Source organism: Lepisosteus oculatus, chromosome 6 (assembly GCF_040954835.1).
Source record: "Lepisosteus oculatus isolate fLepOcu1 chromosome 6, fLepOcu1.hap2, whole genome shotgun sequence".
Classification (NCBI taxonomy): Eukaryota; Metazoa; Chordata; class Actinopteri; order Semionotiformes; family Lepisosteidae; genus Lepisosteus; species Lepisosteus oculatus.
Genome location: NC_090701.1, coordinates 42,822,904 through 42,850,278, shown reverse-complemented (window position 1 = coordinate 42,850,278; position 27,375 = coordinate 42,822,904). Strand labels below are relative to the sequence as shown.

Sequence of the window (27,375 nt, the reverse complement as noted above, 5' to 3'; positions counted from 1 at the left end):
GTAAGAACCAGCTAAACAAAATGTTAAAACATAACGTACTATTTCAAACTGGACAAAGGGATTCCCTTCATTAACACTGCTCTGAGCTGTGAAATTTCAACTTCCGTGCTCGCTGTTTGGGGATACAAAACGGACTGGAGAATGCGGGCATCGATCCCGCTACCTCTCGCATGCTAAGCGAGCGCTCTACCATTTGAGCTAATTCCCCTCTGCGCCTGAGGCCCTCTCTTTTCAGTCATGCTAGTTTTAGCCAATCAACGTTCGTCTTGCTACCACACTTGACCAATCAAGAGTGCAGATTCTCAATCTGGGTCAATTTCGCCCAATCGTCGCCCCAACTCCTACCATGATGCGGGCAGAGTTTAGCCAATCACGTCTGGGAGGACTGTTGACTTGTTTACCCGTCTCCTGTCGCTCCCGCACCTCGAACTGGGAGTCCGGGAGATTCGCGTTTCCCCTCTGTATTCCCAAATTAAATACTTGGATGAATCGTAGAATTACTGTTTCTCCTTGCTTTTTATTTTCCACGGCATCATCGTTTCATCATCCCGAGTGCATTGCTGGGAAAGAAATACTTGTTAATTGAAACATACTCCTTTTTTAACAATTTGCTAACCTGCAGTTTTCTTTGAACAGATGTTGGTAAATGTAAAAAAAACGTTTAGTAAAATGTTATTGTAAAGGGTTTCCTGAAGTGAGATTAACACGTGTTTTATTTACTGTTATTTCTTTAGTCTCGGGTGTTTTTATTTGTAATCGTGCGCTGAAGATCCCAACAAAAAGAAAAGTGTTCAGTTCCACACTGCTGTGATATGATACTCCTCAAACTCAGAACAGTACCGGAGTGCCCCGTCCTAAACGCTGGACTGACTTCTGAAACCTCACCCAAGCTTTTGCCAGGCTGATTCTGTCTCACACCCTCGACAAGAATGGTGAGGTCTCCTTTTAGTGCACATGTATGTCAGGCGGACACCTGTGTCTCTGCTGCTCTCGGCACCAGCCCCTCTCCGTGAGGAGCAGGACACACTGTGTTCTGAGGTCAAGAACCTGAGCGAGCCGGCAGCTCGCTGCACTATTTGATCTGATCCTCATAGCTGGACACGGGGCGGTATAGGAATGAACTCACGAAATGTTTGTCTCCAGCCACTCGCTGTAAAGTGTTGAAATTTCTATTAAGAGTGTTCCCATATTACAACAAAAATTACGCGTACCCGTGAAGTCAAATTACAGAGGATCTTGCATGATACCACTACACCACTGACACCAGAAACGCTGAAACAAGACTGCAGAAACGAGTTAAAAACCTGACGTCGAACTGAGATTGAAATGACCAGGAACACCGCACGAATTTGGGCCGAAAGTGTGAGAAAAGAAGAACTAGTCGTCGTCCCTTCGATAGCTCAGTTGGTAGAGCGGAGGACTGTAGTGGGAAACGCTGGGAATCCTTAGGTCGCTGGTTCGAATCCGGCTCGAAGGAAGCAATTGTTTTATTGTTCTCTGGTTCTCTGGATCAATCTCTTGAAAATTAGAAATAGCGCATCTCAGCGATTGGTCGAAAGCTTAATAAAGGCTGAAGCAAACGCTCCCGGCGTTGGTTGTCCTAAAGTGTGATTGTCCTGTTTTTACCGAAGTATCCAGTGCCGACTCTCCCTGATAGCCCCAGTCAGTGACTGGTAATCACAAACTCAATGAAACAACTGCAGAGATCCTGTCGGGGATGTAGCTCAGTGGTAGAGTGCATGCTTTGCATGTATGAGGCCCCGGGTTCAATCCCCGGCATCTCCAATCAGGCTTTTGTTAAATGTGATATCTATCTTTCTTACACTAGGTAAGACACGTTGTGGGCAGTTTTGTTTTCACGTTGCAATGCAAAGAGCCTCAAAAGCCCAGTATAATCCATGAACAGGATTAAAATAAGAAGATTTTATTTTACTTTGTGAAGGTTTAAAAAGGCATCACTTTTATGCGCCAGCCGGGAATCGAGCCCAGGTCGCAAGAATGGGAATCTTGCATGATACCACTACACCACTGAGTGAGCCTGACAGGGAGAAGAAACACATTTACTCACCTAGATCTTCACGAAGTGCACTGAGTGCTAAGAAGAAGTTGAAATTGAGAAAGTTAGAATACGTTTGCATTTCAATGTGTTAAAAACATTTTCGGATTCACTACCACTATTAATGTGATTTGTGTTACGGTCCATAGTTGGAGTGTTATTTTTTGTTCCAATTGTTCTCTCCTCTTTTCCCAGGTGTTGCCAATTCATTAATTAAGTAGCTGAGGTGGGAGCATTTAAAGGGCAGCCCTGAGAGCTCGGATACGAGGAACGGAGATAGTGAAGGTGTGTGGTTTTTGGGACGGGGAAATAGCATGAGATTAGCCAGGGCATTACGTGGGCAATACCTTAACGTTTCAATGTCCGAACTGTCAGAAGCATTTTAGTGTATTAATGTAATTAACATCTGATAATTCACTCCCTGCTTGATCACTTGAATGCTGGCAGCCATATCACCCTGCAACTCACAACTGGCAACCCACTGAAGCTAAACAGGTGTGAGCCTGGTCAGTACCTGGATGAGAGACCTCCTGGGGAAAACTAAGGTTGCTGCTGGAAGAGGTGTTAGTAGGACCAGCAGGGGGTGCTCACCCTGTGGTCCATGTGGGTCCTAATGCCCCAGTATAGTGATGGGGACACTACACTGTAAACAGGCACTGTACTGTACAATAAATAGTGTGAAAGAACTATTTCATGTTACAACATATCTTTCTCTTTTTTGTGCACTCTTTTTGGTGAACTCTTCAACATACAGCTTGTGTTGTGCCGTTTTTTGTTCGTGCTCATTTTTGTAGTTTTGCACTTATGCACCACCGAAATGTTTGCGGTGTACAAACAGTCCCCAAATTGTAATAGCAACATTTGCTATCTTAACTGGAAGGGTGTTTCCACGCGTCTACTTTAGCGCTCTTCAACTCGTCACATAACAACTTTGGTTTAAAGAGACGTTATTTTAAAACACGAAATGTAGAAAACACGTGTATCCAAGTCGATTACCTCAGCGCTCTTTCCTCTCACAAACGACCCAGAGCGGAGGAGCGGAGTATCTGCAGCTCGAATGTTATTTTGTGGTGATAGTTAACAGACGTGATTCAAGTAGGTATCTGCGTCAGGAGGGAAAAGGAGTCACTTCCCTGACCGGGAATCGAACCCAGGCCGCGGCGGTGAGAGCGCCGAATCCTAACCACTAGACCACCAGGGAGACGGTCAGCTTGCTCACTGTGTGCGAAGATAAGACAGCGGTAACTGGGATTCGCACCGGTGAATTTTAAAAGGACACAGAGAGCGATCGACACGCTTTTACAGTCTGTGTAGCGCAGCAGCGACACTGAGAGCTGCTGTGTGTAAGAAAGAGAAAATAAGATCTGGTCACCAACACTTGTTGAGCCTTTATTAGTATGTTTTATAAGTCACCCTTAATCACCACCTTTTGAAGTTTTGGAACAAAAGTTAACTTAATGATAAATATAACAAGCAACTGCATGACGGGATAAACATTGGTGGTTTGTGTCTTAAAGTCATGATTATTTCCAAATGATCTTTAAAATACTACATTTAGTCTTTACAAAGTGGGGGGCAGCTAAGGGTTCTTCAGTCCTGTTGGGATCCTCATGGCCTGAATCAGCTCGTTACTGACCCCCAGGACCAGGACTGACGTCCCCTGAATTATATAACGACAGGGTACAAACTTAAGGGCATCGTAACAGTGTGGCCCTGCTCACCTGAGTGGGCCTGACAGGGAGAAGAAACACATTTACTCACCTAGATCTTCACGAAGTGCACTGAGTGCTAAGAAGAAGTTGGAAATGAGAAAGTTAGAATACGTTTGCATTTCAATGTGTTAAAAACATTTTCGGATTCACTACCACTATTAATGTGATTTGTGTTACGGTCCGTGGTTGGAGTGTTATTTTTTGTTCCAATTGTTCTCTCCTCTTTTCCCAGGTGTTGCCAATTCATTAATTAAGTAGCTGAGGTGGGAGCATTCAAAGGGCAGCCCTGAGAGCTCGGATACGAGGAACGGAGATAGTGAAGGTGTGTGGTTTTTGGGACGGATTAGCCAGGGCATTACCTGGGCAATACCTTAACGTTTCAATGTCCGAACTGTCAGAAGCATTTTAGTGTATTAATGTAATTAACATCTGATAATTCACTCCCTGCTTGATCATTTGAATGCTGGCAGCCATATCACCCTGCAACTCACAACTGGCAACCCACTGAAGCTAAGCAGGTGTGAGCCTGGTCAGTACCTGTGCTCACCCTGTGGTCCATGCGGGTCCTAATGCCCCAGTATAGTGATGGGGACACTACACTGTAAACAGGCACTGTCCTTTGGATGAGATGTAAAACTGAGGTGTAAACCTTATCTCCTGGCCAAGTTCCCCATTGGCCCTTACCAATTATGGCCTCCTAATAATCCCCATCTATGAATTGGCTTCATTACTCTGCTCTCCTCTGTTCTGGTGCACTATGGCTGCTGTCGCATCATCCAAGAGATAACTAAAGTCTGGAATACGTGACAGCTGTATGGTGTTTTGCAAGAAAACGGTTTTTCTTTGATGTCGAAATCAAGCGGAGTTTCAACGTTACACATAGATTTCGACAAAATGTAGAAAGCACCCGTATCCAAGTTAGAACAGTCGGGCGGGATGACTAGTACTAGAAGGGAAGCTCACTGTGATGCGGTGCAACTCTATCAGCGGGGCCAGTGGATAACGCGGACTGGACTGCTGATCAGAAGGTTGTAGGTTCGATCTTTTTTTAAACACATCGGGCTGCTCACTAGCACATTGCCTTCTTTTCATTGTTGGTAGCCTTAACCAATCAAGACCCGCATCGCTAACAAGAATTGTCCAATCACAGTGTCCGCTCTCATTTTAGGTAGTTTTCGCCCAATCACAGCGCTCCTTGCTGCCAAGATATGGGTCTGGAGTTCAGCCATGCAAGTGCTGGTTTGACACTCACATGGTTTTTCAATTTAGACGCGCCAGGAGTACCGATTGCTCTATCTTCGTTCTTTGTCCGCTTTAAAATATTCTTCTTACTTGCAAGCTATCTGTCATACAAACAGAAATCGGTGCGCGGTATTTTAACACACCTGGTGTTTGGATTCAGTGGGAGCTACTTCTGCTTCGTATTCAAAAATGGATAACATGTAAATAAAGGTTTGTCGATTTCAGTGTTTTGTGTTTTTACTAGTTCCCTACTTAGTTGACTTTATGGTTTTGATTTTGAGTCTTTATAATATTAAGTTTGTCTTTCTCATTTATCTTCGTCTTGTAAAGTTTGAAAACCCATGTAACTGTGCTATAGATGTGTGCGGGGACACTCATCTGTTTATACTAGCAGTAACTTCGAAAGTGTTACTGTCAAAATACAGCTACGGTGCCTTTTTCGGGAGTTGAAAACAGAGAAGTTCTCGATGATTTGGCCAAATGTAAAAGAGGAAAACCCCCCAGCGTCATAGACCAGCAGGAACCCCTCATTATATAAGGCTAGTTCAGGGGGGTAGCTGCGTCAGCATGGGAAGGCTGCAAAGGAACAATAGGTTTATTCCATGCTGAAAAAAAGAAGAGAAAAAAACCTGAAGAAGGCTCCACGGCCGTGTTTTTTCTCTCTTCTTTTTTTTCGGCATTATATAAGGCTGTTGTTTTGTTATTGTGGCATCCTTATACATTATTTTTAAGCTAATACGATTTTTATAACCGGATTTTGGAGCAAATTTCACACATTGATGATTTTTTCTTCTTCAGATTCCTGTACTTTACGCCAACAAAACCAAGCAGATCTTATTTACTCTTTTTTACACACAGCAGCTCTGAGTGTCACACACACCGGAGTCTCACGCAGACAAATTAAACACGCAGAAGATCTCGTTACGGATCTTTAAAGGTTGCTCACAAGCCAGCGGTTCCAGTGATCCGAGTTCAAATCTCGGACAGCAATTATCCAGTTAAATTGCGGCGAAGTGCTCTTCCACGCGACTATTTCAGAGCTCTCTCCTCTCACAAATGACCCAGAGCGCTGGAGCGGAGTATCTGGAGCCCGATGGTTCTGTCATGGTAAAACATGCTATCGAAGGAACGGAGGGTGGAGCTTTTCTCACAAGTTCAGCATAATGGACTGATGTATGGTCAGCCAGGGAGAAAGAGAAGGAATTTAGGCGTAAAGTAAGGAGGGCTAAGACGGATCTTAAAAACAACGTTGAGCAGAACCGTTTCTGCTGCGGAATAATCCGCAGTGTTATCTATTGAAATACTGTACAATAAATAGTGTGAAAGAACTATTTCATTTTACAACATATCTTTCTCTTTTTTGTGCACTCTTTTTGGTGAACTCTTCAACATACAGCTTGTGTTGTGCCGTTTTTTGTTCGTGCTCATTTTTGTAGTTTTGCACTTATGCACCACCGAAATGTTTGCGGTGTACAAACAGTCCCCAAATTGTAATAGCAACATTTGCTAGCTTAACTGGAAGGGTATGTTTCCACGCGTCTACTTTAGCGCTCTTCAACTCGTCACATAACAACTTTGGTTTAAAGAGACTTTATTTTAAAACACGAAATGTAGAAAACACGTGTATCCAAGTCGATTACTTCAGCGCTATTTCCTCTCACAAACGACCCACAGCGGAGGAGCGGAGTACTTGCAGCTCGAATGTTATTTTGTGGTGATAGTTAACAGACGTGGTTCAAGTAGGTATCTGCGTCAGGAGGGAAAAGGAGTCACTTCCCTGACCGGGAATCGAACCCGGGCCGCGGCGGTGAGAGCGCCGAATCCTAACCACTAGACCACCAGGGAGACGGTCAACTTGCTCACTGTGTGCGAAGATAAGACACCGGTGAATTTTAAAAGGACAGAGAGCGATCGACACGCTTTTACAGTCTGTGTAGCGCAGCAGCGACACTGAGAGCTGCTGTGTGTAAGAAAGACAAAATAAGATCTGGTCACCAACACTTGTTGAGATAGCCTTTATTAGTATGTTTTATAAGTCACCCTTAATCACCACCTTTTGAAGTTTTGGAACAAAAGTTAACTTAATGATAAATATAACAAGCAAATGCTTGACGGGATAAACATCGGTGGTTTGTGTCTTAAAGTCATGATTATTTCCAAATAATCTTTAAAATCCGACATTTAGTCTTTACAAATTGGGGGGCAGCTAAGGGTTCTTCAGTCCTGTTGGGATCCTCATGGGCTGAATCAGCTCGTTACTGACCCCCAGGACCAGGACTGACGTCCCCAGAATTATATAATGACAGGGTACAAACTTAAGGGCATCGTAACAGTGTGGCCCTGCTCACCTGAGTGGGCCTGACAGGGAGAAGAAACACATTTACTCACCTAGATCTTTACGAAGTGCACTGTGCTAAGAAGAAGTTGAAAATGAGAAAGTTAGAATACGTTTGCATTTCAATGTGTTAAAAACATTTTCGGATTCACTACCACTATTAATGTGATTTGTGTTACGGTCCGTGGTTGGAGTGTTATTTTTTGTTCCAATTGTTCTCTCCTCTTTTCCCAGGTGTTGCCAATTCATTAATTAAGTAGCTGAGGTGGGAGCATTCAAAGGGCAGCCCTGAGAGCTCGGATACGAGGAACGGAGATAGTGAAGGTGTGTGGTTTTTGGGACGGATTAGCCAGGGCATTACCTGGGCAATACCTTAACGTTTCAATGTCCGAACTGTTAGAAGCATTTTAGTGTATTAATGTAATTAACATCTGATAATTCACTCCCTGCTTGATCATTTGAATGCCAGCAGCCATATCACCCTGCAACTCACAACTGGCAACCCACTGAAGCTAAGCAGGTGTGAGCCTGGTCAGTACCTGGATGGGAGACCTCCTGGGGAGAACTAAGGTTGATGCTGGAAGAGGTGTTAGTAGGACCAGCAGGGGGTGCTCACCCTGTGGTCCATGTGGGTCCTAATGCCCCAGTATAGTGATGGGGACACTACACTGTAAACAAGCACTGTCCTTTGGATGAGGTGTAAACCTTATCTCCTGGCCAAGTTCCCCATTTGCCCTTACCAACTATGGCCTCCTAATAATCCCCATCTATGAATTGGCTTCATTACTCTGCTCTCCTCTGTTCTAGTGCACTATGGCTGCTGTTGCATCATCCAGGTGGATGCTGCACATTGGTGGTGGAGGGGAGTCCCCATTAGTGTAAAGTGCTTTGAGTGGAGTGTCCAGAAAAGTGCTATATAAGTGTAAGCAATTATTATTATTGGCCTTGACTTAACGGATAGATGCAAAGAAATGCCTGGTGACTTTTTTTGTTCTTATTACGCATAATTCGCTGATAGTATTTTTTCTTACCCGTTTGTTTACTACAAACCACGGAGATGCTGTAAGTGGAAGAAGCGGTAGAAATTTGAAAGCACCTAAAGCCCGCTAATTGGTGACACAGAAACACATTTTTAATGAGAATTGCTTAGTATTCTAAGGACAATCACTTTAAACCTTACGTATCTACGTGTAAGAACCAGCTAAACAAAATGTTAAAACATAACGTACTATTTCAAACTGGACAAAGGGATTCCCTTCATTAACACTGCTCTGAGCTGTGAAATTTCAACTTCCGTGCTCGCTGTTTGGGGATACAAAACGGACTGGAGAATGCGGGCATCGGTCCCACTACCTCTCGCATGCTAAGCGAGCGCTCTACCATTTGAGCTTATTCCCCTATGCGTCAACACACTGTCGGGGTGTCCCATCCAAAACGCTGGACTGATTTCTGAAACCGAGTTCAAATCTCGGTGGTACCTGGGAGGTGTGTCCTTTCTTACATCTTTCTCAACCTAAACGGGTCAGCGTTTTGTAAATCTTAAGTGTAAAAAAAGAAACCTCTAATATGTCGTTAAGTTAAAATCGATCACTTCCTGAACATATGTACGAAACTCTTGATTTCGGCTCTCATTGCTTCATTACAGGTGTGCTTTTAGGATTCCAGAGCCGTTCAGGTAATTTTCATTGATGAAGGAAGCTTTTTTTTCAGAATCTGTGATCTTCTCGTCCAACAGGGTCTGCTGTCTTTCTGATTTATGTTTAAAAGGTCACAACTGAATAATAATAAAGGTCACAACTTAAAAATATCTCCAACTGCTCAACTGAGTGAAACAACAGGACCTAAGATTACACTAATTGAAGAGATAACTAAAGTCTGGAATACGTGACAGCTGTATGGTGTTTGCAAGAAAACGTTTTTTCTTTGATGTCGGCCCTTTTCTTTGATGTCGGCCCTTACCAATTGATGTTGGCCCTTACCAATTGTATTTTTTCTTACCCGTTTGTTTACTACAAACCACAGAGATGCTGTAAGTGGAAGAAGCGGTAGAAATTTGAAAGCCCGCTAATTGGCGACACAGAAACACATTTTTAATGAGAATTGCTTAGTATTCTAAGGACAATCACTTTAAACCTTACGTATCTACGTGTAAGAACCAGCTAAACAAAATGTTAAAACATAACGTACTATTTCAAACTGGACAAAGGGATTCCCTTCATTAACACTGCTCTGAGCTGTGAAATTTCAACTTCCGGGCTCGCTGTTTGGGGATACAAAAGGGACTGGAGAATGCGGGCATCGATCCCGCTACCTCTCGCATGCTAAGCGAGCGCTCTACCATTTGAGCTAATTCCCCTCTGGGTCAATTTCGCCCAATCGTCGCCCCAACTCCTACCATGATGCGGGCAGAGTTTAGCCAATCACGTCTGGGAGGACTGTTGACTTGTTTACCCGTCTCCTGTCGCTCCCGCACCTCGAACTGGGAGTCCGGGAGATTCGCGTTTCCCCTCTGTATTCCCAAATTAAATACTTGGATGAATCGTAGAATTACTGTTTCTCCTTGCTTTTTATTTTCCACGGCATCATCGTTTCATCATCCCGAGTGCATTGCTGGGAAAGAAATACTTGTTAATTGAAACATACTCCTTTTTTAACAATTTGCTAACCTGCAGTTTTCTTTGAACAGATGTTGGTAAATGTAAAAAAAACGTTTAGTAAAATGTTATTGTAAAGGGTTTCCTGAAGTGAGATTAACACGTGTTTTATTTACTGTTATTTCTTTAGTCTCGGGTGTTTTTATTTGTAATCGTGCGCTGAAGATCCCAACAAAAAGAAAAGTGTTCCACACTGCTGTGATATGATACTCCTCAAACTCAGAACAGTACCGGAGTGCCCCGTCCTAAACGCTGGACTGACTTCTGAAACCTCACCCAAGCTTTTGCCAGGCTGATTCTGTCTCACACCCTCGACAAGAACGGTGAGGTCTCTTTTTAGTGCACATGTATGTCAGGCGGACACCTGTGTCTCTGCTGCTCTCGGCACCAGCCCCTCTCCGTGAGGAGCAGGACACACTGTGTTCTGAGGTCAAGAACCTGAGCGAGCCGGCAGCTCGCTGCACTATTTGATCTGATCCTCATAGCTGGACACGGGGCGGTATAGGAATGAACTCACGAAATGTTTGTCTCCAGCCACTCGCTGTAAAGTGTTGAAATTTCTATCAAGAGTGTTCCCATATTACAACAAAAATTACGCGTACCCGTGAAGTCAAATTACAGAGGATCTTGCATGATACCACTACACCACTGACACCAGAAACGCTGAAACAAGACTGCAGAAACGAGTTAAAAACCTGACGTCGAACTGAGATTGAAATGACCAGGAACACCGCACGAATTTGGGCCGAGAGTGTGAGAAAAGAAGAACTAGTCGTCGTCGTCCCTTCGATAGCTCAGTTGGTAGAGCGGAGGACTGTAGTGGGAAACGCTGGGAATCCTTAGGTCGCTGGTTCGAATCCGGCTCGATGGAAGCAATTGTTTTATTGTTCTCTGGTTCTCTGGATCAATCTCTTGAAAATTAGAAATAGCGCATCTCAGCGGTTCGTCGAAAGCTTAATGAAGGCTGAAGCAAACGCTCCCCGTGTTGGTTGTCCTAAAGTGTGATTGTCCCGTTTTTACCGAAGTATCCAGTGTCGACCCTCCCTGATAGCCCCAGTCAGTGACTGGTAATCACAAACTCAATGAAACAACCGCAGAGAGGTGAGCCTGTCGGGGATGTAGCTCAGTGGTAGAGCGCATGCTTTGCATGTATGAGGTCCTGGGTTCAATCCCTGGTATCTCCAATCAGGTTTTTGTTAAATGTGATATCTATCCTTCCTACACTAGGTAAGACACGTTGTGGGCAGTTTTGTTTTCACGTTGCGATGCAAAGAGCCTCAAAAGCCCAGTATGATAGTAACCGAGCCGGACTGAGCTCATACTCGCTCCCCGTGCTGAAACAGACTTCGCGCTTCCCCGAGCACCGTCTAGAGCTGCTGGGTAGGGCTCTGCGTCCTACTGCTCCTGTCTGCCAGCAGTGACTTTGACAAAAGGCTAAAAAATACTTGTGCTCTTTCAACCTTCTGGCAACGGCCGGCGAGACTGCAGTAGGCACGGGATGAAGACACCCGCTGGTCCACCTTCTGTAAGTTTCACACTAAGCAGTAGCCTGATTCTTTAATCAATTGACCTGAATTGAAATCTATTTTTTTGTTTTGCTTTATAATGGTGTAAAACCACTATAGAGTCTTGTGACAAACTGCATACGTAATCCATGAACAGGATTAAAATAAGAAGATTTTATGTTACTTTAAAAAGGCATCACTTTTATGCGCCAACCGGGAATCGAACCCGGGTCGCAAGAATGGGAATCTTGCATGATACCACTACACCACTGGCGCACCTGAGATAGCTTAAAAATATCTCCAACTGCTCAACTGAGTGAAACAACAACAGGACCTAAGATTACACTAATTGAAGAGATAACTAAAGTCTGGAATACGTGACAGCTGTATGGTGTTTTGCAAGAAAACGGTTTTTCTTTGATGTCGAAATCAAGCGGAGTTTCAACGTTACACATAGATTTCGACAAAATGTAGAAAGCACCCGTATCCAAGTTAGAACAGTCGGGCGGGATGACTAGTACTAGAAGGGAAGCTCACTGTGATGCGGTGCAACTCTATCAGCGGGGCCAGTGGATAACGCGGACTGGACTGCGGATCAGAAGGTTGTAGGTTCGATCTTTTTTTAAACACATCGGGCTGCTCACTAGCACATTGCCTTCTTTTCATTGTTGGTAGCCTTAACCAATCAAGACCCGCATCGCTAACAAGAATTGTCCAATCACAGTGTCCGCTCTCATTTTAGGTAGTTTTCGCCCAATCACAGCGCTCCTTGCTGCCAAGATATGGGTCTGGAGTTCAGCCATGCAAGTGCTGGTTTGACACTCACATGGTTTTTCAATTTAGACGCGCCAGGAGTACCGATTGCTCTATCTTCGTTCTTTGTCCGCTTTAAAATATTCTTCTTACTTGCAAGCTATCTGTCATACAAACAGAAATCGGTGCGCGGTATTTTAACACATCTGGTGTTTGGATTCAGTGGGAGCTACTTCTGCTTCGTATTCAAAAATGGATAACATGTAAATAAAGGTTTGTCGATTTCAGTGTTTTGTGTTTTTACTAGTTCCCTACTTAGTTGACTTTATGGTTTTGATTTTGAGTCTTTATAATATTAAGTTTGTCTTTCTCATTTATCTTCGTCTTGTAAAGTTTGAAAACCCATGTAACTGTGCTATAGATGTGTGCGGGGACACTCATCTGTTTATACTAGCAGTAACTTCGAAAGTGTTACTGTCAAAATACAGCTACGGTGCCTTTTTCGGGAGTTGAAAACAGAGAAGTTCTCGATGATTTGGCCAAATGTAAAAGAGGAAAACCCCCCAGCGTCATAGACCAGCAGGAACCCCTCATTATATAAGGCTAGTTCAGGGGGGTAGCTGCGTCAGCATGGGAAGGCTGCAAAGGAACAATAGGTTTATTCCATGCTGAAAAAAAGAAGAGAAAAAAACCTGAAGAAGGCTCCACGGCCGTGTTTTTTCTCTCTTCTTTTTTTTCGGCATTATATAAGGCTGTTGTTTTGTTATTGTGGCATCCTTATACATTATTTTTAAGCTAATACGATTTTTATAACCGGATTTTGGAGCAAATTTCACACATTGATGATTTTTTCTTCTTCAGATTCCTGTACTTTACGCCAACAAAACCAAGCAGATCTTATTTACTCTTTTTTACACACAGCAGCTCTGAGTGTCACACACACCGGAGTCTCACGCAGACAAATTAAACACGCAGAAGATCTCGTTACGGATCTTTAAAGGTTGCTCACAAGCCAGCGGTTCCAGTGATCCGAGTTCAAATCTCGGACAGCAATTATCCAGTTAAATTGCGGCGAAGTGCTCTTCCACGCGACTATTTCAGAGCTCTCTCCTCTCACAAATGACCCAGAGCGCTGGAGCGGAGTATCTGGAGCCCGATGGTTCTGTCATGGTAAAACATGCTATCGAAGGAACGGAGGGTGGAGCTTTTCTCACAAGTTCAGCATAATGGACTGATGTATGGTCAGCCAGGGAGAAAGAGAAGGAATTTAGGCGTAAAGTAAGGAGGGCTAAGACGGATCTTAAAAACAACGTTGAGCAGAACCGTTTCTGCTGCGGAATAATCCGCAGTGTTATCTATTGAAATACTGTACAATAAATAGTGTGAAAGAACTATTTCATTTTACAACATATCTTTCTCTTTTTTGTGCACTCTTTTTGGTGAACTCTTCAACATACAGCTTGTGTTGTGCCGTTTTTTGTTCGTGCTCATTTTTGTAGTTTTGCACTTATGCACCACCGAAATGTTTGCGGTGTACAAACAGTCCCCAAATTGTAATAGCAACATTTGCTAGCTTAACTGGAAGGGTATGTTTCCACGCGTCTACTTTAGCGCTCTTCAACTCGTCACATAACAACTTTGGTTTAAAGAGACTTTATTTTAAAACACGAAATGTAGAAAACACGTGTATCCAAGTCGATTACTTCAGCGCTATTTCCTCTCACAAACGACCCACAGCGGAGGAGCGGAGTACTTGCAGCTCGAATGTTATTTTGTGGTGATAGTTAACAGACGTGGTTCAAGTAGGTATCTGCGTCAGGAGGGAAAAGGAGTCACTTCCCTGACCGGGAATCGAACCCGGGCCGCGGCGGTGAGAGCGCCGAATCCTAACCACTAGACCACCAGGGAGACGGTCAACTTGCTCACTGTGTGCGAAGATAAGACACCGGTGAATTTTAAAAGGACAGAGAGCGATCGACACGCTTTTACAGTCTGTGTAGCGCAGCAGCGACACTGAGAGCTGCTGTGTGTAAGAAAGACAAAATAAGATCTGGTCACCAACACTTGTTGAGATAGCCTTTATTAGTATGTTTTATAAGTCACCCTTAATCACCACCTTTTGAAGTTTTGGAACAAAAGTTAACTTAATGATAAATATAACAAGCAAATGCTTGACGGGATAAACATCGGTGGTTTGTGTCTTAAAGTCATGATTATTTCCAAATAATCTTTAAAATCCGACATTTAGTCTTTACAAATTGGGGGGCAGCTAAGGGTTCTTCAGTCCTGTTGGGATCCTCATGGGCTGAATCAGCTCGTTACTGACCCCCAGGACCAGGACTGACGTCCCCAGAATTATATAATGACAGGGTACAAACTTAAGGGCATCGTAACAGTGTGGCCCTGCTCACCTGAGTGGGCCTGACAGGGAGAAGAAACACATTTACTCACCTAGATCTTTACGAAGTGCACTGTGCTAAGAAGAAGTTGAAAATGAGAAAGTTAGAATACGTTTGCATTTCAATGTGTTAAAAACATTTTCGGATTCACTACCACTATTAATGTGATTTGTGTTACGGTCCGTGGTTGGAGTGTTATTTTTTGTTCCAATTGTTCTCTCCTCTTTTCCCAGGTGTTGCCAATTCATTAATTAAGTAGCTGAGGTGGGAGCATTCAAAGGGCAGCCCTGAGAGCTCGGATACGAGGAACGGAGATAGTGAAGGTGTGTGGTTTTTGGGACGGATTAGCCAGGGCATTACCTGGGCAATACCTTAACGTTTCAATGTCCGAACTGTTAGAAGCATTTTAGTGTATTAATGTAATTAACATCTGATAATTCACTCCCTGCTTGATCATTTGAATGCCAGCAGCCATATCACCCTGCAACTCACAACTGGCAACCCACTGAAGCTAAGCAGGTGTGAGCCTGGTCAGTACCTGGATGGGAGACCTCCTGGGGAGAACTAAGGTTGATGCTGGAAGAGGTGTTAGTAGGACCAGCAGGGGGTGCTCACCCTGTGGTCCATGTGGGTCCTAATGCCCCAGTATAGTGATGGGGACACTACACTGTAAACAAGCACTGTCCTTTGGATGAGGTGTAAACCTTATCTCCTGGCCAAGTTCCCCATTTGCCCTTACCAACTATGGCCTCCTAATAATCCCCATCTATGAATTGGCTTCATTACTCTGCTCTCCTCTGTTCTAGTGCACTATGGCTGCTGTTGCATCATCCAGGTGGATGCTGCACATTGGTGGTGGAGGGGAGTCCCCATTAGTGTAAAGTGCTTTGAGTGGAGTGTCCAGAAAAGTGCTATATAAGTGTAAGCAATTATTATTATTGGCCTTGACTTAACGGATAGATGCAAAGAAATGCCTGGTGACTTTTTTTGTTCTTATTACGCATAATTCGCTGATAGTATTTTTTCTTACCCGTTTGTTTACTACAAACCACGGAGATGCTGTAAGTGGAAGAAGCGGTAGAAATTTGAAAGCACCTAAAGCCCGCTAATTGGTGACACAGAAACACATTTTTAATGAGAATTGCTTAGTATTCTAAGGACAATCACTTTAAACCTTACGTATCTACGTGTAAGAACCAGCTAAACAAAATGTTAAAACATAACGTACTATTTCAAACTGGACAAAGGGATTCCCTTCATTAACACTGCTCTGAGCTGTGAAATTTCAACTTCCGTGCTCGCTGTTTGGGGATACAAAACGGACTGGAGAATGCGGGCATCGGTCCCACTACCTCTCGCATGCTAAGCGAGCGCTCTACCATTTGAGCTTATTCCCCTATGCGTCAACACACTGTCGGGGTGTCCCATCCAAAACGCTGGACTGATTTCTGAAACCGAGTTCAAATCTCGGTGGTACCTGGGAGGTGTGTCCTTTCTTACATCTTTCTCAACCTAAACGGGTCAGCGTTTTGTAAATCTTAAGTGTAAAAAAAGAAACCTCTAATATGTCGTTAAGTTAAAATCGATCACTTCCTGAACATATGTACGAAACTCTTGATTTCGGCTCTCATTGCTTCATTACAGGTGTGCTTTTAGGATTCCAGAGCCGTTCAGGTAATTTTCATTGATGAAGGAAGCTTTTTTTTCAGAATCTGTGATCTTCTCGTCCAACAGGGTCTGCTGTCTTTCTGATTTATGTTTAAAAGGTCACAACTGAATAATAATAAAGGTCACAACTTAAAAATATCTCCAACTGCTCAACTGAGTGAAACAACAGGACCTAAGATTACACTAATTGAAGAGATAACTAAAGTCTGGAATACGTGACAGCTGTATGGTGTTTGCAAGAAAACGTTTTTTCTTTGATGTCGGCCCTTTTCTTTGATGTCGGCCCTTACCAATTGATGTTGGCCCTTACCAATTGTATTTTTTCTTACCCGTTTGTTTACTACAAACCACAGAGATGCTGTAAGTGGAAGAAGCGGTAGAAATTTGAAAGCCCGCTAATTGGCGACACAGAAACACATTTTTAATGAGAATTGCTTAGTATTCTAAGGACAATCACTTTAAACCTTACGTATCTACGTGTAAGAACCAGCTAAACAAAATGTTAAAACATAACGTACTATTTCAAACTGGACAAAGGGATTCCCTTCATTAACACTGCTCTGAGCTGTGAAATTTCAACTTCCGGGCTCGCTGTTTGGGGATACAAAAGGGACTGGAGAATGCGGGCATCGATCCCGCTACCTCTCGCATGCTAAGCGAGCGCTCTACCATTTGAGCTAATTCCCCTCTGGGTCAATTTCGCCCAATCGTCGCCCCAACTCCTACCATGATGCGGGCAGAGTTTAGCCAATCACGTCTGGGAGGACTGTTGACTTGTTTACCCGTCTCCTGTCGCTCCCGCACCTCGAACTGGGAGTCCGGGAGATTCGCGTTTCCCCTCTGTATTCCCAAATTAAATACTTGGATGAATCGTAGAATTACTGTTTCTCCTTGCTTTTTATTTTCCACGGCATCATCGTTTCATCATCCCGAGTGCATTGCTGGGAAAGAAATACTTGTTAATTGAAACATACTCCTTTTTTAACAATTTGCTAACCTGCAGTTTTCTTTGAACAGATGTTGGTAAATGTAAAAAAAACGTTTAGTAAAATGTTATTGTAAAGGGTTTCCTGAAGTGAGATTAACACGTGTTTTATTTACTGTTATTTCTTTAGTCTCGGGTGTTTTTATTTGTAATCGTGCGCTGAAGATCCCAACAAAAAGAAAAGTGTTCCACACTGCTGTGATATGATACTCCTCAAACTCAGAACAGTACCGGAGTGCCCCGTCCTAAACGCTGGACTGACTTCTGAAACCTCACCCAAGCTTTTGCCAGGCTGATTCTGTCTCACACCCTCGACAAGAACGGTGAGGTCTCTTTTTAGTGCACATGTATCTCAGGCGGACACCTGTGTCTCTGCTGCTCTCGGCACCAGCCCCTCTCCGTGAGGAGCAGGACACACTGTGTTCTGAGGTCAAGAACCTGAGCGAGCCGGCAGCTCGCTGCACTATTTGATCTGATCCTCATAGCTGGACACGGGGCGGTATAGGAATGAACTCACGAAATGTTTGTCTCCAGCCACTCGCTGTAAAGTGTTGAAATTTCTATCAAGAGTGTTCCCATATTACAACAAAAATTACGCGTACCCGTGAAGTCAAATTACAGAGGATCTTGCATGATACCACTACACCACTGACACCAGAAACGCTGAAACAAGACTGCAGAAACGAGTTAAAAACCTGACGTCGAACTGAGATTGAAATGACCAGGAACACCGCACGAATTTGGGCCGAGAGTGTGAGAAAAGAAGAACTAGTCGTCGTCGTCCCTTCGATAGCTCAGTTGGTAGAGCGGAGGACTGTAGTGGGAAACGCTGGGAATCCTTAGGTCGCTGGTTCGAATCCGGCTCGATGGAAGCAATTGTTTTATTGTTCTCTGGTTCTCTGGATCAATCTCTTGAAAATTAGAAATAGCGCATCTCAGCGGTTCGTCGAAAGCTTAATGAAGGCTGAAGCAAACGCTCCCCGTGTTGGTTGTCCTAAAGTGTGATTGTCCCGTTTTTACCGAAGTATCCAGTGTCGACCCTCCCTGATAGCCCCAGTCAGTGACTGGTAATCACAAACTCAATGAAACAACCGCAGAGAGGTGAGCCTGTCGGGGATGTAGCTCAGTGGTAGAGCGCATGCTTTGCATGTATGAGGTCCTGGGTTCAATCCCTGGTATCTCCAATCAGGTTTTTGTTAAATGTGATATCTATCCTTCCTACACTAGGTAAGACACGTTGTGGGCAGTTTTGTTTTCACGTTGCGATGCAAAGAGCCTCAAAAGCCCAGTATGATAGTAACCGAGCCGGACTGAGCTCATACTCGCTCCCCGTGCTGAAACAGACTTCGCGCTTCCCCGAGCACCGTCTAGAGCTGCTGGGTAGGGCTCTGCGTCCTACTGCTCCTGTCTGCCAGCAGTGACTTTGACAAAAGGCTAAAAAATACTTGTGCTCTTTCAACCTTCTGGCAACGGCCGGCGAGACTGCAGTAGGCACGGGATGAAGACACCCGCTGGTCCACCTTCTGTAAGTTTCACACTAAGCAGTAGCCTGATTCTTTAATCAATTGACCTGAATTGAAATCTATTTTTTTGTTTTGCTTTATAATGGTGTAAAACCACTATAGAGTCTTGTGACAAACTGCATACGTAATCCATGAACAGGATTAAAATAAGAAGATTTTATGTTACTTTAAAAAGGCATCACTTTTATGCGCCAACCGGGAATCGAACCCGGGTCGCAAGAATGGGAATCTTGCATGATACCACTACACCACTGGCGCACCTGAGATAGCTTAAAAATATCTCCAACTGCTCAACTGAGTGAAACAACAACAGGACCTAAGATTACACTAATTGAAGAGATAACTAAAGTCTGGAATACGTGACAGCTGTATGGTGTTTTGCAAGAAAACGGTTTTTCTTTGATGTCGAAATCAAGCGGAGTTTCAACGTTACACATAGATTTCGACAAAATGTAGAAAGCACCCGTATCCAAGTTAGAACAGTCGGGCGGGATGACTAGTACTAGAAGGGAAGCTCACTGTGATGCGGTGCAACTCTATCAGCGGGGCCAGTGGATAACGCGGACTGGACTGCGGATCAGAAGGTTGTAGGTTCGATCTTTTTTTAAACACATCGGGCTGCTCACTAGCACATTGCCTTCTTTTCATTGTTGGTAGCCTTAACCAATCAAGACCCGCATCGCTAACAAGAATTGTCCAATCACAGTGTCCGCTCTCATTTTAGGTAGTTTTCGCCCAATCACAGCGCTCCTTGCTGCCAAGATATGGGTCTGGAGTTCAGCCATGCAAGTGCTGGTTTGACACTCACATGGTTTTTCAATTTAGACGCGCCAGGAGTACCGATTGCTCTATCTTCGTTCTTTGTCCGCTTTAAAATATTCTTCTTACTTGCAAGCTATCTGTCATACAAACAGAAATCGGTGCGCGGTATTTTAACACATCTGGTGTTTGGATTCAGTGGGAGCTACTTCTGCTTCGTATTCAAAAATGGATAACATGTAAATAAAGGTTTGTCGATTTCAGTGTTTTGTGTTTTTACTAGTTCCCTACTTAGTTGACTTTATGGTTTTGATTTTGAGTCTTTATAATATTAAGTTTGTCTTTCTCATTTATCTTCGTCTTGTAAAGTTTGAAAACCCATGTAACTGTGCTATAGATGTGTGCGGGGACACTCATCTGTTTATACTAGCAGTAACTTCGAAAGTGTTACTGTCAAAATACAGCTACGGTGCCTTTTTCGGGAGTTGAAAACAGAGAAGTTCTCGATGATTTGGCCAAATGTAAAAGAGGAAAACCCCCCAGCGTCATAGACCAGCAGGAACCCCTCATTATATAAGGCTAGTTCAGGGGGGTAGCTGCGTCAGCATGGGAAGGCTGCAAAGGAACAATAGGTTTATTCCATGCTGAAAAAAAGAAGAGAAAAAAACCTGAAGAAGGCTCCACGGCCGTGTTTTTTCTCTCTTCTTTTTTTTCGGCATTATATAAGGCTGTTGTTTTGTTATTGTGGCATCCTTATACATTATTTTTAAGCTAATACGATTTTTATAACCGGATTTTGGAGCAAATTTCACACATTGATGATTTTTTCTTCTTCAGATTCCTGTACTTTACGCCAACAAAACCAAGCAGATCTTATTTACTCTTTTTTACACACAGCAGCTCTGAGTGTCACACACACCGGAGTCTCACGCAGACAAATTAAACACGCAGAAGATCTCGTTACGGATCTTTAAAGGTTGCTCACAAGCCAGCGGTTCCAGTGATCCGAGTTCAAATCTCGGACAGCAATTATCCAGTTAAATTGCGGCGAAGTGCTCTTCCACGCGACTATTTCAGAGCTCTCTCCTCTCACAAATGACCCAGAGCGCTGGAGCGGAGTATCTGGAGCCCGATGGTTCTGTCATGGTAAAACATGCTATCGAAGGAACGGAGGGTGGAGCTTTTCTCACAAGTTCAGCATAATGGACTGATGTATGGTCAGCCAGGGAGAAAGAGAAGGAATTTAGGCGTAAAGTAAGGAGGGCTAAGACGGATCTTAAAAACAACGTTGAGCAGAACCGTTTCTGCTGCGGAATAATCCGCAGTGTTATCTATTGAAATACTGTACAATAAATAGTGTGAAAGAACTATTTCATTTTACAACATATCTTTCTCTTTTTTGTGCACTCTTTTTGGTGAACTCTTCAACATACAGCTTGTGTTGTGCCGTTTTTTGTTCGTGCTCATTTTTGTAGTTTTGCACTTATGCACCACCGAAATGTTTGCGGTGTACAGTCCACAAATTGTAATAATAATAATTATAATTGCTTACACTTATATAGCGCTTTTCTGGACACTCCACTCAAAGCGCTTTACAGGTAATGGGGTCTCCCCTCCACCACCACTGTGCAGCATCCACCTGGATGATGCGACGGCAGCCATAGTGCGCCAGAACGCTCACCACACATCAGCTATTAGTGGGGAGGAGAGCAGAGAGTAATGAAGCCAATTCATAGATGGGGATTATTAGGAGGCCATGATTGGTTAAGGCCAATGGGAAATTTGGCCAGGACGCCAGGGTTACACCCCTACTCTTTTCGAGAAACGCCCTGGGATTTTTAACGACCACAGAGAGTCAGGACCTCGGTTTTACGTCTCATCCGAAGGACGGCACCTTTTTACAGTATAGTGTCCCCCTCACTATACTGGGGCATTAGGACCCACGTGGACCACAGGGTGAGCGCCCCCTGCTGGCCCCACTAACACCTCTTCGAGCAGCAACCTTAGTTTTTCCCAGGAGGTCTCCCATCCAGGTACTGACCAGGCTCACACCTGCTTAGCTTCAGTGGGTTGCCAGTTGTGAGTTGCAGGGTGATATAGCTGCTGGCTGGCAACATTTGCTATCTTAACTGGAAGGGTATGTTTCCACGCGTCTACTTTAGCGCTCTTCAACTCGTCACATAACAACTTTGGTTTAAAGAGACTTTATTTTAAAACACGAAATGTAGAAAACACGTGTATCCAAGTCGATTACTTCAGCGCTATTTCCTCTCACAAACGACCCACAGCGGAGGAGCGGAGTACTTGCAGCTCGAATGTTATTTTGTGGTGATAGTTAACAGACGTGGTTCAAGTAGTTATCTGCGTCAGGAGGGAAAAGGAGTCACTTCCCTGACCGGGAATCGAACCCGGGCCGCGGCGGTGAGAGCGCCGAATCCTAACCACTAGACCACCAGGGAGACGATCAGCTTGCATACTGTGTGCGAAGATAAGACAGCGGTAACTGGGATTCGCACCGGTGAATTTTAAAAGGACACAGAGTGCGATCGACACGCTTTTACAGTCTGTGTAGCGCAGCAGCGACACTGAGAGCTGCTGTGTGTAAGAAAGACAAAATAAGATCTGGTCACCAACACTTGTTGAGATAGCCTTTATTAGTATGTTTTATAAGTCACCCTTAATCACCACCTTTTGAAGTTTTGGAACAAAAGTTAACTTAATGATAAATATAACAAGCAACTGCATGACGGGATAAACATTGGTGGTTTGTGTCTTAAAGTCATGATTATTTCCAAATAATCTTTAAAATCCGACATTTAGTCTTTACAAAGTGGGGGGCAGCTAAGGGTTCTTCAGTCCTGTTGGGATCCTCATGGCCTGAATCAGCTCGTTACTGACCCCCAGGACCAGGACTGACGTCCCCTGAATTATATAACGACAGGGTACAAACTTAAGGGCATCGTAACAGTGTGGCCCTGCTCACCTGAGTGGGCCTGACAGGGAGAAGAAACACATTTACTCACCTAGATCTTCACGAAGTGCACTGAGTGCTAAGAAGAAGTTGAAAATGAGAAAGTTAGAATACGTTTGCATTTCAATGTGTTAAAAACATTTTCGGATTCACTACAACTATTAATGTGATTTGTGTTACGGTCCGTGGTTGGAGTGTTATTTTTTGTTCCAATTGTTCTCTCCTCTTTTCCCAGGTGTTGCCAATTCATTAATTAAGTAGCTGAGGTGGGAGCATTCAAAGGGCAGCCCTGAGAGCTCGGATACGAGGAACGGAGATAGTGAAGGTGTGTGGTTTTTGGGACGGATTAGCCAGGGCATTACCTGGGCAATACCTTAACGTTTCAATGTCCGAACTGTCAGAAGCATTTTAGTGTATTAATGTAATTAACATCTGATAATTCACTCCCTGCTTGATCATTTGAATGCTGGCAGCCATATCACCCTGCAACTCACAACTGGCAACCCACTGAAGCTAAGCAGGTGTGAGCCTGGTCAGTACCTGGATGGGAGACCTCCTGGGGAAAACTAAGGTTGATGCTGGAAGAGGTGTTAGTAGGACCAGCAGGGGGTGCTATGTGGGTCCTAATGCCCCAGTATAGTGATGGGGACACTACACTGTAAACAGGCACTGTTCTTTGGATGAGATGTAAAGCTGAGGTGTAAACCTTATCTCCTGGCCAAGTTCCCCATTGGCCCTTACCAATTATGGCCTCCTAATAATCCCCATCTATGAATTGGCTTCATTACTCTGCTCTCCTCTGTTCTGGTGCACTATGGCTGCTGTCGCATCATCCAGGTGGATGCTGCACATTGGTGGTGGTGGTGGAGGGGAGTCCCCATTAGTGTAAAGTGCTTTGAGTGGAGTGTCCAGAAAAGCGTTATATAAGTGTAAGCAATTATTATTATTGGCCTTGACTTAACGGATAGATGCAAAGAAATGCCTGGTGACTTTTTTTGTTCTTATTACGCATAATTCGCTGATAGTATTTTTTCTTACCCGTTTGTTTACTACAAACCACGGAGATGCTGTAAGTGGAAGAAGCGGTAGAAATTTGAAAGCACCTAAAGCCCGCTAATTGCTGACACAGAAACACATTATTAATGAGAATTGCTTAGTATTCTAAGGACAATCACTTTAAACCTTACGTACCAGATAACAAAATGTTAAAACATAACGTACTATTTCAAACTGGACAAAGGGATTCCCTTCATTAACACTGCTCTGAGCTGTGAAATTTCAACTTCTGTGCTCGCTGTTTGGGGATACAAAACGGACTGGAGAATGCGGGCATCAATCCCGCTACCTCTCGCATGCTAAGCGAGCGCTCTACCATTTGAGCTAATTCCCCTATGCGTCAACACAATATCGGAGTGTCCCGTCCAAAACGCTGGACTGATTTCTGAACCCTCACCCAGGCTTTTGCCAGTCTGATTCTGTCTCACACCCTCGACAACAACGATGAGGTCTCCTTTTTGTGCGGATGTATGTCAGGCGGACACCTGTGTCTCTGCTGCTCTCAGCACCAGCCCCTCTCCGTGTGGAGCAGAAACCTGAGCGAGCCGGCAGAGTAAAAAACCTGACGTCACTGGCGCACCTGAGAGATGAGTCTCCACACGACTACTTCAGCGCTCTTTCCTCTTTCCACAACTGGCCAAGAGCAGGGCTCAGATGCACAGCTGCTAGTGTACATCATAAACATAGATAAGTAGCCATTCGGTTCCATGGTGTAATGGTTAGCACTCTGGACTCTGAATCCAGCGATCTGAGTTCAAATCTCGGTGGGACCTGGGAGGTGTGTCCTTTCTTACATCTTTCTCAACCTAAACAGTTCAGCTTTAGTTTCCTCTCTGGGGAAAATGCACTTACAACAGGTGTACAGTGAGTCTGGTCTTACACAGCATGTTAAACACAGCAGATACAAGTTTAACAGACGCTCCCGTCGCAAGTAATACCCACTTATCACCGTTCACTCCCGTCACTATTTCAGTTACCCTCTTTCCTCACTTCCCCGCTCACTCTGGCGGGTTCTCCTCGAGTTCGCGTTATTTCACTGCTAGTCTCCACTCGGTTTTTGATCTTCTAGCCTGCCCCTCGATTTCAACCTTGTTTTGAGTTTTGGTTGCTGCTCTCTGGTTGTCTTTCTCGTTTTCCGACCTTCTTGCTTGCTTCCTGGTATACGTTTTGCTTGGCGATTTGGATTGGTGTTCCCTCTCTCTCCTGAGTCCTGCACAGGATCCATACTTCCTACCTGCCCGTTCCTACAATCAATCTCCAAATCGCTAAAAACTCACACTGAAGAGCTCGGTCTCTTAGACACGTCCGGACTCGCTCCCAACCACCACCCTGCTGGTCTGAGAGAATGATCTCCTAAAATCTGAAAACGAAAATAGGTCACGGAAAAATAATCTCACAAACACCTTCAAGTATCAAGACGTCTCGCTATGCAACAAGGTCTTTGTGCCAAGCAGATCTCATTTTCACTTTCTTACACACAGCAGCTCTGAGTGTCGCTGCTGTCGCTACACAGACTTCGACGTCACACAGACACCGGAGTCTCACGCAGACAAATTAAACACGCAGAAGATCTCATTACGGATCTTTAAAGGTTGCTCACAAGCCATCGGTTCCAGTGATCCGAGTTCAAATCTCGGACAGCAATTATCCAGTTAAATTGCGGTGAAGTGCTCTTCCACGCGACTATTTCAGAGCTCTCTCCTCTCACAAATGACCCAGAGCGCTGGAGCGGAGTATCTGGAGCCCGATGGTTCTGTCATGGTAAAACATGCTATCGAAGGAACGGAGGGTGGAGCTTTTCTCACAAGTTCAGCATAATGGACTGATGTATGGTCAGCCAGGGAGAAAGAGAAGGAATTTAGGCGTAAAGTAAGGAGGGCTAAGACGGATCTTAAAAACAAAGTTGAGCAGAACCGTTCCTGCTGCGGTATAATCCGCAGTGTTATCTATTGAAATACTGTACAATAAATAGTGTGAAAGAACTATTTCATGTTACAACATATCTTTCTCTTTTTTGTGCACTCTTTCTTTTTGGTGAACTCTTCAACATACAGCTTGTGTTGTGCCGTTTTTTGTTCGTGCTCATTTTTGTAGTTTTGCACTTATGCACCACCGTAAAGATTTTTTTGCGGTGTACAAACAGTCCACAAATTGTAATAGCAACATTTGCTATCTTAACTGGAAGGGTATGTTTCCACGCGACTACTTTAGCGCTCTTCAACTCGTCACATAACAACTTTGGTTTAAAGAGACGTTATTTTAAAACACAAAATGTAGAAAACACGTGTATCCAAGTCGATTACTTCAGCGCGCTTTCCTCTCACAAATGACCCAGAGCAGAGGAGCGGAGTATCTACAGCTCGAATGTTATTTTGTGGTGATAGTTAACAGACGTGGTTCAAGTAGGTATCTGCGTCAGGAGGGAAAAGAGTCACTTCCCTGACCGGGAATCGAACCCGGGCCGCGGCGGTGAGAGCGCCGAATCCTAACCACTAGACCACCAGGGAGACTGTCTGCTGTCTCACTGTGTTTGAAGAGAAGACAGCTGGGATTCTCACCGGTGATCTTAATAGGACACAGAAAGCGATCGATACGCTTTTACAGACTGTGCAGCGACAGCAGCGACACTGAGAGCTGCTGTGTGTAAGAAAGAGAAAATAAGATCTGCTTGGTACAAAATGCGTACCGAGACGCTTTGAGACTCGAAGGTATTTGAGGGATTATTTTTCCGTGGCTTGTTTTCGCTTTCAGATTTTAGGAGATCATTCTCTCAGCACCCAGGGAGATGGCCGACAGCGAGTCCGGCGTGTCTGAGAGACCGATCCCCACGGAAAGTGACGCTTTATTGATAAAATTGACGCAGGAGCACAAGGGAAGACCCCACATGTGAGAATCCGCCCACAAGTAAACTTAGTTCTCTTCAGGAGCTCACATGCTGCTGATGATATTTGCGTGTAAAACAGATTTTCTTCTTGTATTTAGATACAAAGACTCGAGTTCAACGGTCCTTTTGTGCGTCTCGGGTGAGTCCGTTTCTAACAAAACTCTTCAGTGTTTTAGTTTTTAGTGGGATGGAAGCACCGTATCGGACTAACAGAAATAATCCAGTTAAACCGCAGTGAAGTGCTCTTCCACATGACTACTTCACTACATGACTAGTGGTGGAGTGGTGACTCTGCACCTGTGGCTAGAAGGTTGCTGGTTTAAATCCTGTGGTTGGTAGAGGAATCCTACTTGGGCTCCTGAGCAAGGCCCTTCACCCCAACAGCTTGGTGATTGTTAAGCGGGAGTGTGGGCAAGTCTATGAGACTGAAAGTGGATGGAACTGTTCAGAGGGCTTAGGTGGTTGGATCCACGGTGTAATGGTGAGCACTCTGAATCCAGTGATCTAAGTCTCAATCTTGGTGGAACCTGCCCTGTCCACCCTTCTTTATACTTAATTGGTGAGTGTTTTGTTAATCATATTTGTATAAATGAAACCTTTGATATTATCAGAAGGTTAGAATCAATCACTTTATGAAATGAAGTACAAAATTCTCCTCTTGATTTCAGCTTTCTTTGCTTTATTACAGGTGTGTTTTTATGATTCCAGAGTCAAGTTCAGCTGCTTTACTTGCTGAAGGAAGGTCTCTTCTCTTCCATTTCAATCATATTTAAACTGTATTCTACTTGTTGCAGAGGACACTAATGTCAGAACCCTCCCCTTCAGAGAAGCAACAACTGCAAGCAGCTGCAGGTAAGGCTTTGCAAAGCATCT

At 44.1% G+C, this 27,375-nt stretch overlaps 17 non-coding genes across 17 annotated transcripts; 7 read left to right on the top strand and 10 right to left on the bottom strand.

Moving 5' to 3' along the window:
* Positions 1-135: 135 nt before the first annotated feature.
* trnaa-agc (transfer RNA alanine (anticodon AGC)) lies at positions 136-208 on the bottom strand. Its single transcript has one exon. It is a non-coding gene; the product is annotated as a tRNA-Ala (tRNA).
* Positions 209-1,389: 1,181 nt separating this feature from the next.
* On the top strand, positions 1,390-1,477 carry trnay-gua (transfer RNA tyrosine (anticodon GUA)). Its single transcript is given in 2 exon segments — positions 1,390-1,426; positions 1,442-1,477. It is a non-coding gene; the product is annotated as a tRNA-Tyr (tRNA).
* Positions 1,478-1,713: 236 nt separating this feature from the next.
* trnaa-ugc (transfer RNA alanine (anticodon UGC)) lies at positions 1,714-1,785 on the top strand. The gene has a single exon. It is a non-coding gene; the product is annotated as a tRNA-Ala (tRNA).
* Positions 1,786-3,185: 1,400 nt separating this feature from the next.
* On the bottom strand, positions 3,186-3,257 carry trnae-cuc (transfer RNA glutamic acid (anticodon CUC)). Its single transcript has one exon. It is a non-coding gene; the product is annotated as a tRNA-Glu (tRNA).
* Positions 3,258-6,783: 3,526 nt separating this feature from the next.
* trnae-cuc (transfer RNA glutamic acid (anticodon CUC)) lies at positions 6,784-6,855 on the bottom strand. The gene has a single exon. It is a non-coding gene; the product is annotated as a tRNA-Glu (tRNA).
* Positions 6,856-9,628: 2,773 nt separating this feature from the next.
* On the bottom strand, positions 9,629-9,701 carry trnaa-agc (transfer RNA alanine (anticodon AGC)). The gene has a single exon. It is a non-coding gene; the product is annotated as a tRNA-Ala (tRNA).
* A 1,081-nt stretch (positions 9,702-10,782) lies between these two features.
* trnay-gua (transfer RNA tyrosine (anticodon GUA)) lies at positions 10,783-10,870 on the top strand. Its single transcript is given in 2 exon segments — positions 10,783-10,819; positions 10,835-10,870. It is a non-coding gene; the product is annotated as a tRNA-Tyr (tRNA).
* Positions 10,871-11,111: 241 nt separating this feature from the next.
* On the top strand, positions 11,112-11,183 carry trnaa-ugc (transfer RNA alanine (anticodon UGC)). Its single transcript has one exon. It is a non-coding gene; the product is annotated as a tRNA-Ala (tRNA).
* Positions 11,184-11,709: 526 nt separating this feature from the next.
* trnag-ccc (transfer RNA glycine (anticodon CCC)) lies at positions 11,710-11,780 on the bottom strand. The gene has a single exon. It is a non-coding gene; the product is annotated as a tRNA-Gly (tRNA).
* A 2,313-nt stretch (positions 11,781-14,093) lies between these two features.
* Positions 14,094-14,165, bottom strand: trnae-cuc (transfer RNA glutamic acid (anticodon CUC)). Its single transcript has one exon. It is a non-coding gene; the product is annotated as a tRNA-Glu (tRNA).
* Positions 14,166-16,938: 2,773 nt separating this feature from the next.
* Positions 16,939-17,011, bottom strand: trnaa-agc (transfer RNA alanine (anticodon AGC)). Its single transcript has one exon. It is a non-coding gene; the product is annotated as a tRNA-Ala (tRNA).
* Positions 17,012-18,092: 1,081 nt separating this feature from the next.
* On the top strand, positions 18,093-18,180 carry trnay-gua (transfer RNA tyrosine (anticodon GUA)). The gene is given in 2 exon segments: positions 18,093-18,129; positions 18,145-18,180. It is a non-coding gene; the product is annotated as a tRNA-Tyr (tRNA).
* A 241-nt stretch (positions 18,181-18,421) lies between these two features.
* Positions 18,422-18,493, top strand: trnaa-ugc (transfer RNA alanine (anticodon UGC)). The gene has a single exon. It is a non-coding gene; the product is annotated as a tRNA-Ala (tRNA).
* A 526-nt stretch (positions 18,494-19,019) lies between these two features.
* Positions 19,020-19,090, bottom strand: trnag-ccc (transfer RNA glycine (anticodon CCC)). Its single transcript has one exon. It is a non-coding gene; the product is annotated as a tRNA-Gly (tRNA).
* A 2,888-nt stretch (positions 19,091-21,978) lies between these two features.
* Positions 21,979-22,050, bottom strand: trnae-cuc (transfer RNA glutamic acid (anticodon CUC)). The gene has a single exon. It is a non-coding gene; the product is annotated as a tRNA-Glu (tRNA).
* Positions 22,051-24,319: 2,269 nt separating this feature from the next.
* On the top strand, positions 24,320-24,391 carry trnaq-cug (transfer RNA glutamine (anticodon CUG)). The gene has a single exon. It is a non-coding gene; the product is annotated as a tRNA-Gln (tRNA).
* Positions 24,392-26,053: 1,662 nt separating this feature from the next.
* Positions 26,054-26,125, bottom strand: trnae-cuc (transfer RNA glutamic acid (anticodon CUC)). The gene has a single exon. It is a non-coding gene; the product is annotated as a tRNA-Glu (tRNA).
* Between the last annotated feature and the right edge of the window lie 1,250 nt (positions 26,126-27,375).